This window comes from Saccostrea cucullata, unplaced genomic scaffold (genome assembly GCF_032062105.1).
Source record: "Saccostrea cucullata isolate Sc308-1 unplaced genomic scaffold, CSIRO_AGI_Scuc_v1 ctg1677, whole genome shotgun sequence".
NCBI lineage: Eukaryota > Metazoa > Mollusca > Bivalvia > Ostreida > Ostreidae > Saccostrea > Saccostrea cuccullata.
The window spans coordinates 21881-32985 of NW_026919189.1; the positions used below are offsets into that span (position 1 = coordinate 21881).

Genomic DNA, 11105 nt, shown 5'->3' on the forward strand with positions numbered 1-11105 from the left:
TGCTCATCATAACTATGTACCTAGTTCATTTATATAACACCCAGAAGCAGAGAAGATGATTTTTGAAGAATAAATGCATTTTCACTATATAATCAATAGAGCCCGGCCATAATACCACAACCCCTGACCCTGGGGCCAAAACATTCACAATCTTGGTAAAGGCGCTCTTGCTTATCATAACTATGTACTTAGTTAGTCTATTTAATACTCAGAAGCAGAGAAGAAGATTTCCAAAGAATTAATGCATTTTCACAATATAATTAATAGAGCCCCGCCCTAATACCACAACCCCTCACCCTGGGGCCATAAAATTCACAATTTTGGCAGAGGCACTCTTGTTCATCATAACTATGTATTTAGTTGTTTTTTTAATACCCAGAAGCAGAGAAGATTTTCAAATGAATAATGCATTTTCACTAAATAATCTATATTGCCCCACCCTAGTACTAGAACCCCTGACCCTGGGGCCATGCATTTCACAATTTTTGTAAAGGACTCAATGCTCATTACAATCATACCAACAGTTAGACTGCTTGATGTCCAGAAGTAAAGAAGAAGATTTTCAAAGATTACACTAATTTTAGTGATTTTGGCCCCACCCCTCAGGCCCCAGGGGGGGGGGGGCAGGGACAATGAAATTCACAATTTTTTTCCCCTTTACCCATAAATGCTTTATGCCAAAATTGGTTGAAATTGGTTGAGCGGTTGCAGAGAAGAAGATGAAAATGTTCAAATGTTAGCACACGACGCACACCGCACGAAGCACGACGACAGACGAAAACGGATAGCAACAGGTCACCTGAGTTTACTCAGGTTACCTAAAAATTGATTTTAAAATTGTTGTGATACATAATGTTTGCTGAAATATCAACTTAGTTTATTATTCTTTTGAAAGTACAATAAATACACTTGTTTGACAAGTAAGATGTAAATGTGTTTCTACTAAAATGTCAGGGAAACTAAAATGATTGTTTTCACTATTTAACATAAAATCTATTGGGTGCCACTGCATCTCTTTTTCTTCTTCTGTCTTTCTCTTGACTCTTGGTCTACTGAGCTTCCAAAGTCCAAAAAGTCTAAAATTATCATAGAGATCATTTATTACATCTTTAAGTAACATACTATTTAATTATGAACCCAATCTCAATTTTCCATCTAAAATTTAAAATAATTTGATAATCCTTTTTGAAAATTATTATTTACCACTGCATTTTCTTCCTGTTCTTCGACTTCTTCAACTTCCCCGTAAAGGTAAATGGATCCTATAAATCAAAACATCATGTTAATAGGTGTGTTAGTGTCCCAAATTTTCTTGATACACAGTCTTTATAATCAATCAATGAAATCCGTACCATTCATTTTGGCCGTTCCCAAATTTCTGCCTCTTCTCCTCAGACTGGTCCGTTATTTTAGAATTTTCGTCTCTCAGTGTGCGATTTTTTCTCCGTCAAAAAGAGTAAATTTGTCAAAACATGTTTTTGGCAGAAAGTTGCAATAGGTTTTTGTAATTTTTGACATATGTGTATTGATGAAATAATAAAATACTGTTTTAAAAATAATTTTGAAGTGACTTTATCAGGCCTCAAACATTCATATTTTTACCTACTATATAATGTCAATTATTGCTAAGTATAGAAACTGTATTATTCCTGAAAATAGAAGCACGTGACACATTTTTAAGATTTATTTTTTATCTCTTGTTACAGTCCAAATCTTAAAAATAAATGACAAAATGAAAAGCTCTATACACCCTTCTGGACGATTTTTCAGTTTTGCATGCTTTTCTCGGAGACAGGCTGTTATAGTGCATAAGAGCTCGTTTTACTTTCCCTTGAAGCGCTGGTGTTCTTAGTTTTGAACCTGACTCACATAACATTTTATTAAACATATTTTTTTCTAGTTAACAACAAATAAAAACGCCCGTGACATCTTTAATCGTTTCTAATCTTTGTATTGTGTTCCATGAGAACATATTTTTGCACACCATTGACATGATTATAGATTGACCTAGTGATCAGAATCATAACGGAAAAAATCGACAAAGCAATATAGAGACTGGGGAAAAATACAATGCGAGAGTACGGGAAGCAGGAAATTAACATTTTGATTAGATTCAATCATTACAACAACAACAGCCAAGAAAAGAAACACTTACCAGCAGATTTAAAACAAAACGGAAGAATTCATTGAATGCAAGGGACGTAAAATAGTGATAAACTTCTTTGAAACAAGGATGTCAACAGTCTTGTTTAATGTCAGCATTTGGCCAATCCTGTACAATGACCTATCATTAAGCCAAAAGCTGACTGACGTTTTTCATAAACGTTGTTAGCTATAGGCTACTTTTTTTTTTTTACATTTTCTGTATTGTCCAAGGATGTTGCCTTTTACCCGGTCATAGCAAGGACACGTTGGATGTCCCATATCTGATATTTTTTGGTAGTTTTAATTTGTTGGCAAAGAATAAAATTCTGTACAGTTAGAAATATCTTGTTGTTGGAAGAAAAAATATAAACAAAAGACCGTAGTATAATTCTCCACATTGCAAAGAGTCCTTGTATGAACCTCAACGTAACTTTATCTTACAGAATAACAAATGCCCTCTGATATACAGCTCTGGCAGGAGCAAACACGGACCTCCAAAACATCAGAGATGGGATCTTGTGCCATGGAGGAGTGCGCATACCCTGCCTATCGGTCACCACCGTCGTGAGCTCCTTGTCATGATCGAGAAATAACTGAAAAATCCGTCGTCAATTCAGTGTATAAATAATGGACTAACAATTGGTATGAAAAACACCAGTCAGCAATTGACTCAATGATGAATTGTATTTGTGATAAGGTCATTGTACATCGACCATTTAACTTACGAAATGAGGACTTTAAGCTAGAACGCCGATACTCTTGTTTCATCAATTTTATTTATCAATAATTTGCCTCCTTTTAGAAATTGTTCATACGTAGAGCATGCTCTTGTGTATCGAATCAAATGAGATACATAAACTCCGTATACAGGCGATGAAGAAAGATTACTGCATAAGTAAGGATAGTTGACGATCGAAAAATTTAAGTCATCATACCATCGGAATTCCAATAAATTGTTGGAAGACCCGGTCTCCCAAAAAACAAAACATAGATATTTTAAATCAGATACTCAAGCATTTTTTTTTTATGTCGACTTTAAAATGAAGCTGTTTGGGATATCAAAAAGTCTTTAATTTATCAGTAAGTATCCACATCTGATTTTCACCACTTCTTGAACATATTGTTGCACAGTACTCTTGAAGTTTCTCATTCACTACTGTTAATATCTAAGTGAGGGGTAAAGAAAGAGGTTTGGTTGAACATTTACTGGAACCCGCTATGTGTCTTTACTTAGTGAACAATTGATTAGAAAAATTGTTTTAAATCAATATAGTACAATATCAACATCATGAGCACAATACAAAATAGACATGTCTTAAAACAAAAGCAGACTATATTCTCGACACTTTGTAACCAATGACTTTTTTGAGTAATTCTTTTTTGTAATTTCAGAATCACATATTAAATCCATAGTCGACGACCCACCTTGAAAGCACATCTTGGTCTGCAGAGAAAAAAACGGAGAAATCTACCGCATCGGTTGCAGTGTGAAGTAAGTGTTCGAATCCAGAATTTGATGATTCAATTTCATCCTCCTTTTCTTTTCCTCTCTAAAGTGGACTCTATCGTAATGGTAATTTCCATTTATCTCCCTTGAGTCCGAACGCGTATCAATATTATTTCAACTTCTTTCAGCTTTAGGCGAATGGTTTGTCTGTATTTCTGTTTGTTCTGCTATTGTCCCCCCTTTCTGTGTATTTTGTGATGGAAGTCTGCAACTTAATAGGAGTGGCAAGTTAAATTGTTACATTATATTGTTTTCAAGTGATGTATAGAGAAAACAATTAAATTAATTTGTACATCCTCAGTCATTATTCATCTGGGGACTTTCTAAGATTAACACAAGAGTCAGAAGAAGTGAAACGCTCTCGTGATGTATCAGGAAAATCCAAACCAGTCTAGGTATCATTCCTAGTATCTGCTTTGTGATTAATCAAATGTGTTTAATAGAATATTTTCCTGAAAAATAACAAAATGTGTTTTTTGGATTATAAAGGCCGCAGCTTTAATAATTTTTCAATGGCAAATGTCGGACAAGCATTTAACAATTACTGGGTACCACACACCTTAACTGGTAACGGGCGTTATGGCACCTCGTCTTCTAGGGTAATCCATATCAAGGTGTAACAACATGTACACGAGGGGCGTTCAATAAATAATGTCATCGGGGCTCGGAAAGAAATAAAAACGCTTTTCTATGATTTTGTCTTCATGATTTAACTAAAATATTCTCTTTTAATCAAAACACATGTTCGTAACATTTTAATTCCTTTTCTAATTGTTTTTAGAACACAGTTTTGAGTATGACCCATCGTATACTGGAAAATGGCAGATATTATAATTTGCTGTACTTGTTTTTATTCTTTCTGAAAGGTGTTTTACTAAGTTTGGGAAAGGAAATAAGTCAAAGGTTGAAAGATCTAGCGAATATTGTTTATGTGACAAAACATTAACTTTCTGTTTACCCAAAACTCCTTTACGCTTCATGGCCTGTGGGTTTGGACGCTGTCATGCAGAAATTTAATGTAGTGAATTCCTCATTCTGTTTCCTTCCTCTCAGAAACCTTTAATTTTTTTGGCAAATATTTTGCTTACTAGACTCCTCCAGAAATTGAACTACCTCCCTATATATGAGTTTGAACAAAAAGACCGCTAATATTTAAGAAAATTAGCGTATAAAACTGTTTGTGTGTTCTTGCAAATTTTGCTCTTCTTAGGCCTTTGTAGTTTTTTCAAGTACACCTTATTCTAAATTTGTTTTGAGGGGTTAATGCAAATGGATTAAAGTTTCATGATCTTTTTGAATTTCAAAAAAAAAAAAACGTGGATTAGAACAATATTTGATTTTTAAAAAATAATTGTTAAAATTTTCTACACGCTCTCGTTTTCACTTATTTTTAAAAATATAGAGTGACCTTTGAGTATTAAACTTTTTTACAATCAAATGTATCTTTAAAATAGTGTGAACTACCCCCAAAAAGATGTCTATCAAATTTGCTATGTATCTTAAAGTCAATAAAATATAATCAGTGATGATTTGTTGAATTATCGCTAATATATATTGGTTGTTCTATGTCCTTGTTGACAAGAACGGTACCCATTTTTGATGCCCATTATATAATTCTTGTTAATTGAAATCTACCTAGCTGTTCATGTGTGTATGAAACTGACATAAGTTGCTGTAAATTTCACATATTTCAGTTAATATATTTTTGGAAAATTAACAAATTTTACAGCAGCTTTCATGACGTGTTCAAATTTACTCTAGTTTACTGATTCTTGACCATTCATTTTTAATGCAGTGTCTGGAGTAGCCCTTGTTTTCCAGCTTCCCACAATGAAATTGTGCGATGAAAAGTGGTCACATAAACTGTTATCAATTCATTACAGATTCAGTAATTAGAGAAAGTCAAGCTTAATGTCATATGATTTCTGTTTTGTATGTCATCGAGCTGATGACATTATTTATTGAACGCCCCTGCTATATATTCTTACCAAAAATGCATAGGTTTGAGTAGATGTAATTAATTTAAAACACACTTATGAAAAGTTTCCTTATAAGATCTTGTAAAAAAAAATATTTTTTTAGACTTAAGTACCAAAAATACATAACCATCTAGCAAGACACACAGGTTTGATTCGGTCGAAGTCGTGTAGGTGCTTGAAAATCTAGTCTAGGGCCAATCATTCCCCACTCAAGTACAGTACATAAAAAAATCAGCACGCCCTAAATTTTAGCAAATCTGGTCAATACAGGAAGTTTATATGTTGTTTTTCATCTCATTAAAAAAATCAGCTCCAGTCTCGTGTCAAAATACGCGAATCGGTAGGGGAGATTCAGGAATTATTTTGCGTCAGCCATGATTTGACTTGAAATACTGTTACGACACCTTTTGCGGCCGGCCTGCGTGCAGCTCTATTGACTCTTTTTCGCTTCCGTTCAATGGAGCATTTGTCACGACCGGGTTCCCCTATCCACTTTCGACGCAAGAGAATATCAGACCAAATCATTTTGCAACTTGGTAATCTGTTTGTCATTAAACATATGTCGTTCTCTATTCTGGTACACAAAACCTCGCTCTTAATTGATGTGATATCATTCCCCCTATGTGGGTCATTTAATATGCAAAAGAAGGACATTTTGCTAATGTTTGCTCGATACAGTCAATAAGCATTTCTAATCCAAGTTTCCTGTACGCGTAAATTTTCCAAACGTCCAGGCGAGGATCAAGAAATTTTTTCCGGGGGGGGGGGGGGTTCCACCCCTGTCAAAAAAATTCAATCCTTGCTTTTTTCTTGCTTTAGTATATACATTTTGTAGCCTTGGAAAATCCAGGGGGGTCCTCACCCCCCTCTTTGATCCCCCTCTAGATTCGCGCATCAACGTAAAATAGTATATGGTCAGATTTGTAGCTGCCCACCTACATGTCCAGTAAACAATTGAAGACCCCACAATCCATACAAGGCGCTCTAAAGAATCAATAAATAATATAGTAGATAAAACTCATCAACAACGCTCAAATCATATCCATTGTAATATACTTTAGGAATGCGCATGGTTTCCAGCCCCAAAATACAATGTAATTGGATTTTGTCATGCGATACACTTTTTCAACCAAGACACGTTGCACCTCCAATTCTAAAAGAAGCGATTTGTAATCGGAATTTAGGTGATTAATTGTAATACTATGCATGAATTATGAACCCTCAACAAGTGGTCTCACTGCAAGAATTTCTTTCAAATTATAAACTGGGCAAATATGTTTCTTTAATGAATAGATGGCAATAGAATACAGATCCCTTTTTCCTGTTTGATCGGTTTTAGAGAATCTTACAGAGATAGAGACGCAAGAGATGCTTTTTGACGTACAAAATTTTATATCCTTATTAGTTAACGGAACAAGGAGTAATGCTTCGAGGTATGCACTAATTTTCCTACCCTAAATAGACCGTAAAAGGCCAAGGTAAAAACTGATCTAAACAAGAATGTTTCATATTTTGAATTATTCATCATGTTTGTTATTCGGCGAATAACACACCCGATGTAGAGCACCCTACGACTTCTTAACTATGAATATTTACATTTGCAAATGTTTTCCTTTATATAACACTATTGAAAGCAATTTAATTTAGTATTTTAATTTATATCATGAATTTTAGGGAAATGGAGAGGAGGGGAGAATTCTTACAATAAATACCCCTTCTTGGTAAAATTGTTTTCTCGGAAAATTATCACCTTAAATGATCCACGGTTATTGTAAATGTCAATTCATATAAAGAAAAAAAAACTGAAAAGTTTAGAATAATAGATTAAATTAAAGAAAAAGTAACTTAGAGTTAATTAAATATGATTTTTTAAAAGATAATAACAATTTTAAGGTTAAGAAAATGTACAATTCTATATGCTGTATCAAAATTATTACGTTGATATTTGATAACGCCATGTTGACGTCATGACGTCATCAGTGTCATTTTCTTAAGAAAACATGGCATTTTTAGTGAGTTGTATATGGAAAACATATTGAAATATTTAAAAAAAACAATAAACTGATTTAGAACGGGTATCCAAGACTTATATAGATTTTAATACCAGATTTTTGGACTAGGCGGATTTTGGTATATATGTGACGTCAATACTGTAACTAAAGCAGACATCAGCTCAGTTTGGGTTGGTGTGTGCGATGCTGGATTCTGACCTTGGCAGGGGGAGCAATCAAGCCTAGCGATATATAGCAATTCTGATCAATTTCGGTAACAGATTGCTGCACGCACTCTGAACTGCTTGTCGTAATTTCTCCATCCCATGCCCGCAAATTTCCTCGCCGTGCGTCGAGAATGACAATCATATATTTCACCAGTTCGGCTGCTCTCCCTAGATGTCTTTGAATATATATTGCAGAAATTAAAAAAAAAGCATCTGTCCATCTATCGATGGTTATGATAGTTTCATTTAAAATTTTAGACTTAGCCTCAAGCTACCCCACATCGTTTGAAACAAAATAAGGAACATTTCACACTTACTTGGACTTTCAGTAAGGCTTTGCATTCTCGACCTTACATAACTAGCGTCTGAAATTTACACAGCTTTCCTTTACTGTTGAAATATACATGGGATAGAATCTCGGGCAAATGCCAATTAGGGTATCGAAAAACCAATTACATTGTCTCATCCTGCACAGAGGTGGAGCTTAAGTCGTCTCATCATTGTCAACAACAATATAAAGTTCCTGATGCTATTAAATTATTTTTTAATTTCTTAACCAATAAGAATCTATTACCATTTGGAAGGCGGTAAACATGTAGCGCAGATAATGCCACGCCTTACTGAAAGTCCAATTAAGCGTGGAATGGTTCTACTCCCTTCAGCAACTCAAACTGCTGCAGTTCAGCTCTACCCTTTGTCAACAGGCCTAAATTTATATGGTTCTCCTCCCAATTTTTTTGTTTTAAAGAGAGTGATATATAGTCACCTATATCGAACGTCCAAAGTGCAAGCCAAGTTTGGCATCGCCCCGAAATTATCTGCCGATATGGCAGCTTCCTCTGGGACAGGTCACGAACTTAGTCAAATATAATTACCTACCCTTATTGCTAGAAACGAGCAGCTAATGCTTCCTCTGCCCTTCCCGGTGAGGATTGAATAACTTCCTCTCTGGCCTTGATACCAGTAACGAGCAGCTTAGCCTCGGTATCTGCCCTGGTTTCAGCGTGGCAGACAGAGCTAGATGTCTTCTCTCTCTCCCCCTCTCTGCCCTTATGCTGCCTGGCTCCCTTGGCCCGATTGGTTGTCCTGGTAGAATTGGCGGTTGCTTGGGACTTCTTGGCTCTTATGGGTGGCATGATTTTGCTTATTTGATGAACTGTTCTCGGAGGCTTTGCGTACTTCAATAATTATCATAAGTGTCGAGCGCTGGGAAATTAAGCTATCGAGCAAAAGGAGGAAAACACCACGTGCGCCCCTCTTTTATACTCGCGGCAATCGGGGGAAAGTGTCAAAAGACCTACCCTCGGAACTGTTTTTTCGGAAATCAATTAAATTCGTTTTGTTACCGTTCGATTTCAACTACCTTATTTTAAAAAAAAAAGATATTCAACAGGCTTTTGATTTCTTATTACCGATGTATATGAATATATTTTTTGTGTCATTAGCAGATTAGTTAGTATATATTTTGTGTCTTTTGTAGATAATTAATATCAAATTACTAAATTGTAAGTAGTGTTTAATATGTGATGGTTTTTATTTTAACTTCCTTCAACCGAAAGTCCAATTCAACTTCCAATAAAGTGTTTTAAACAATTATCTAAAAATAAACAGAAATGAACAAATGAACTCTGTCTTTTTAAGGAAGACTTTCTGTTACATAATAAATCTTACACATGGTATGAAGACATCCAACATATGGATTACATTCTTCCTCCTCCGTACAGCTACATTCAGAATCACACTTCACACCATAAAAATTTACTGGACACGGGGTTGCGCAGTTTTTTCCAAAAAAACCAACACACTCTGCCAAAAAATATAAAGTACATCTTCCCTTTTTTAACTCATATTAGCACATTTTTATTTCATCTTTGTCCTGAATATCAAAACTGATAACACTGTGTGTTGTTTAGAATAATTATATAGAATTGCATGCTACATAGATAGTGAGTGGGTGCTGTTTAAAATATTATTGCTGCTCGGTGAAGCTGTGGTTTTTTAACAGTATAGAGACTTCTTCAAATGCATTACTCCATCAAGTTCAATCAACTCTCAAAAAAAACCCAAAGTTCCTTACCTGTACAGCTTCCGTTTATCATTCTTTATCCAGAACAACAATTTTCTTGGTTGCTGAATAAAAAATGTCAGGGATCAATTATTAGTTCAAAAATTGTTTCACGTAAGCTAATAATATATGTTCAAATCACTTACACGAAAGTTGGACATAAAGAACTGTCGTTCACTTTTCCATATGAAACTCCGAGAAAAAGAATAAGACAAATAAACTTTGTCTGTTCCATTTATGTTACTTTCTTGGAAAAATTATCAGTTTCCTTGTATGTATCACTTAAATAACTTGTTTTAATAATAAAAATTATGTCCGTTCTCTCTTCCACTTTAGATAGATAACTTAAAGTTTACTTTAAGATTGATGTAGAATATTCCCCCCAACGAGTTCTTTTTTTATTAAAGAAAAAGCGAACATGGGGCCTTTTTCCATATTGAAACATAAATATATAATAAAACAAAGACTTAAAACTTGGTAGTGTTCATTATAGCAGGACGTGACGTGTTCTTTCCCCCATATTATTTTTCCAGAACAATAAGTTTTTTTTACACTTCCCCAATCAAATTACTAGTGCATGTATATGTTGATGGACCTCTTACTGTATACTTGATTATTAAAAGGAAAACACAGCTCAAGCGCATGAAAGCAGTAATAAACAGTTAAACTATATCAATGAGGGAGTAAGCAAGGTTCCAGTCTCCCAAAACCAGGACTATTTCCCGAGGCGCAGCGTTTCAAATTACCAATTATGTTTCCTCGTATATCAGTTTCTAAAACTCACCGTGTATAACCCCACATATGGGAATGTGGAATGGTGACATTAGGGAGTACGGATTTTGAAGCGGAATTTGCAAGATAAGTTGACCTGGTTAGCTTTCCTACAGTGACTGAGATGAAATTGATCCTATTTAACTTACGGCGCAACACAGTCATATCCCAGCTTACTGTAATTCGTATCCCAGATTGGGATTCTTTCTAGGAATGCATGAACACTTCTGCAATATCTAGAAAGAGCATTCGGGGACGCAAATTTGACAGTTTCTTGATTTAAAAAAATGGTGCCTAATATATCATTCTGTTTCATTTGACTTATTTGAGGGACTTCTAGATATAATTCTGCTCCAGACATCCTAATGTTTCCGAGAATTTCACCACAGATAAATCGGACAGTTAGACTTTAATTTCAGT

The 11105-nt window shown here is 34.9% G+C and overlaps 1 long non-coding RNA gene across 1 annotated transcript; it reads right to left on the reverse strand.

Annotated features, from left to right (window-relative positions):
* Positions 1 to 9225: 9225 nt before the first annotated feature.
* Positions 9226 to 10277, reverse strand: LOC134282105 (uncharacterized). The gene is made up of 3 exons (XR_009995220.1): positions 10061 to 10277; positions 9927 to 9979; positions 9226 to 9655 (listed from the first exon to the last, which is right to left on the reverse strand). It is a non-coding gene; the product is annotated as an uncharacterized LOC134282105 (long non-coding RNA).
* Positions 10278 to 11105: the final 828 nt, after the last annotated feature.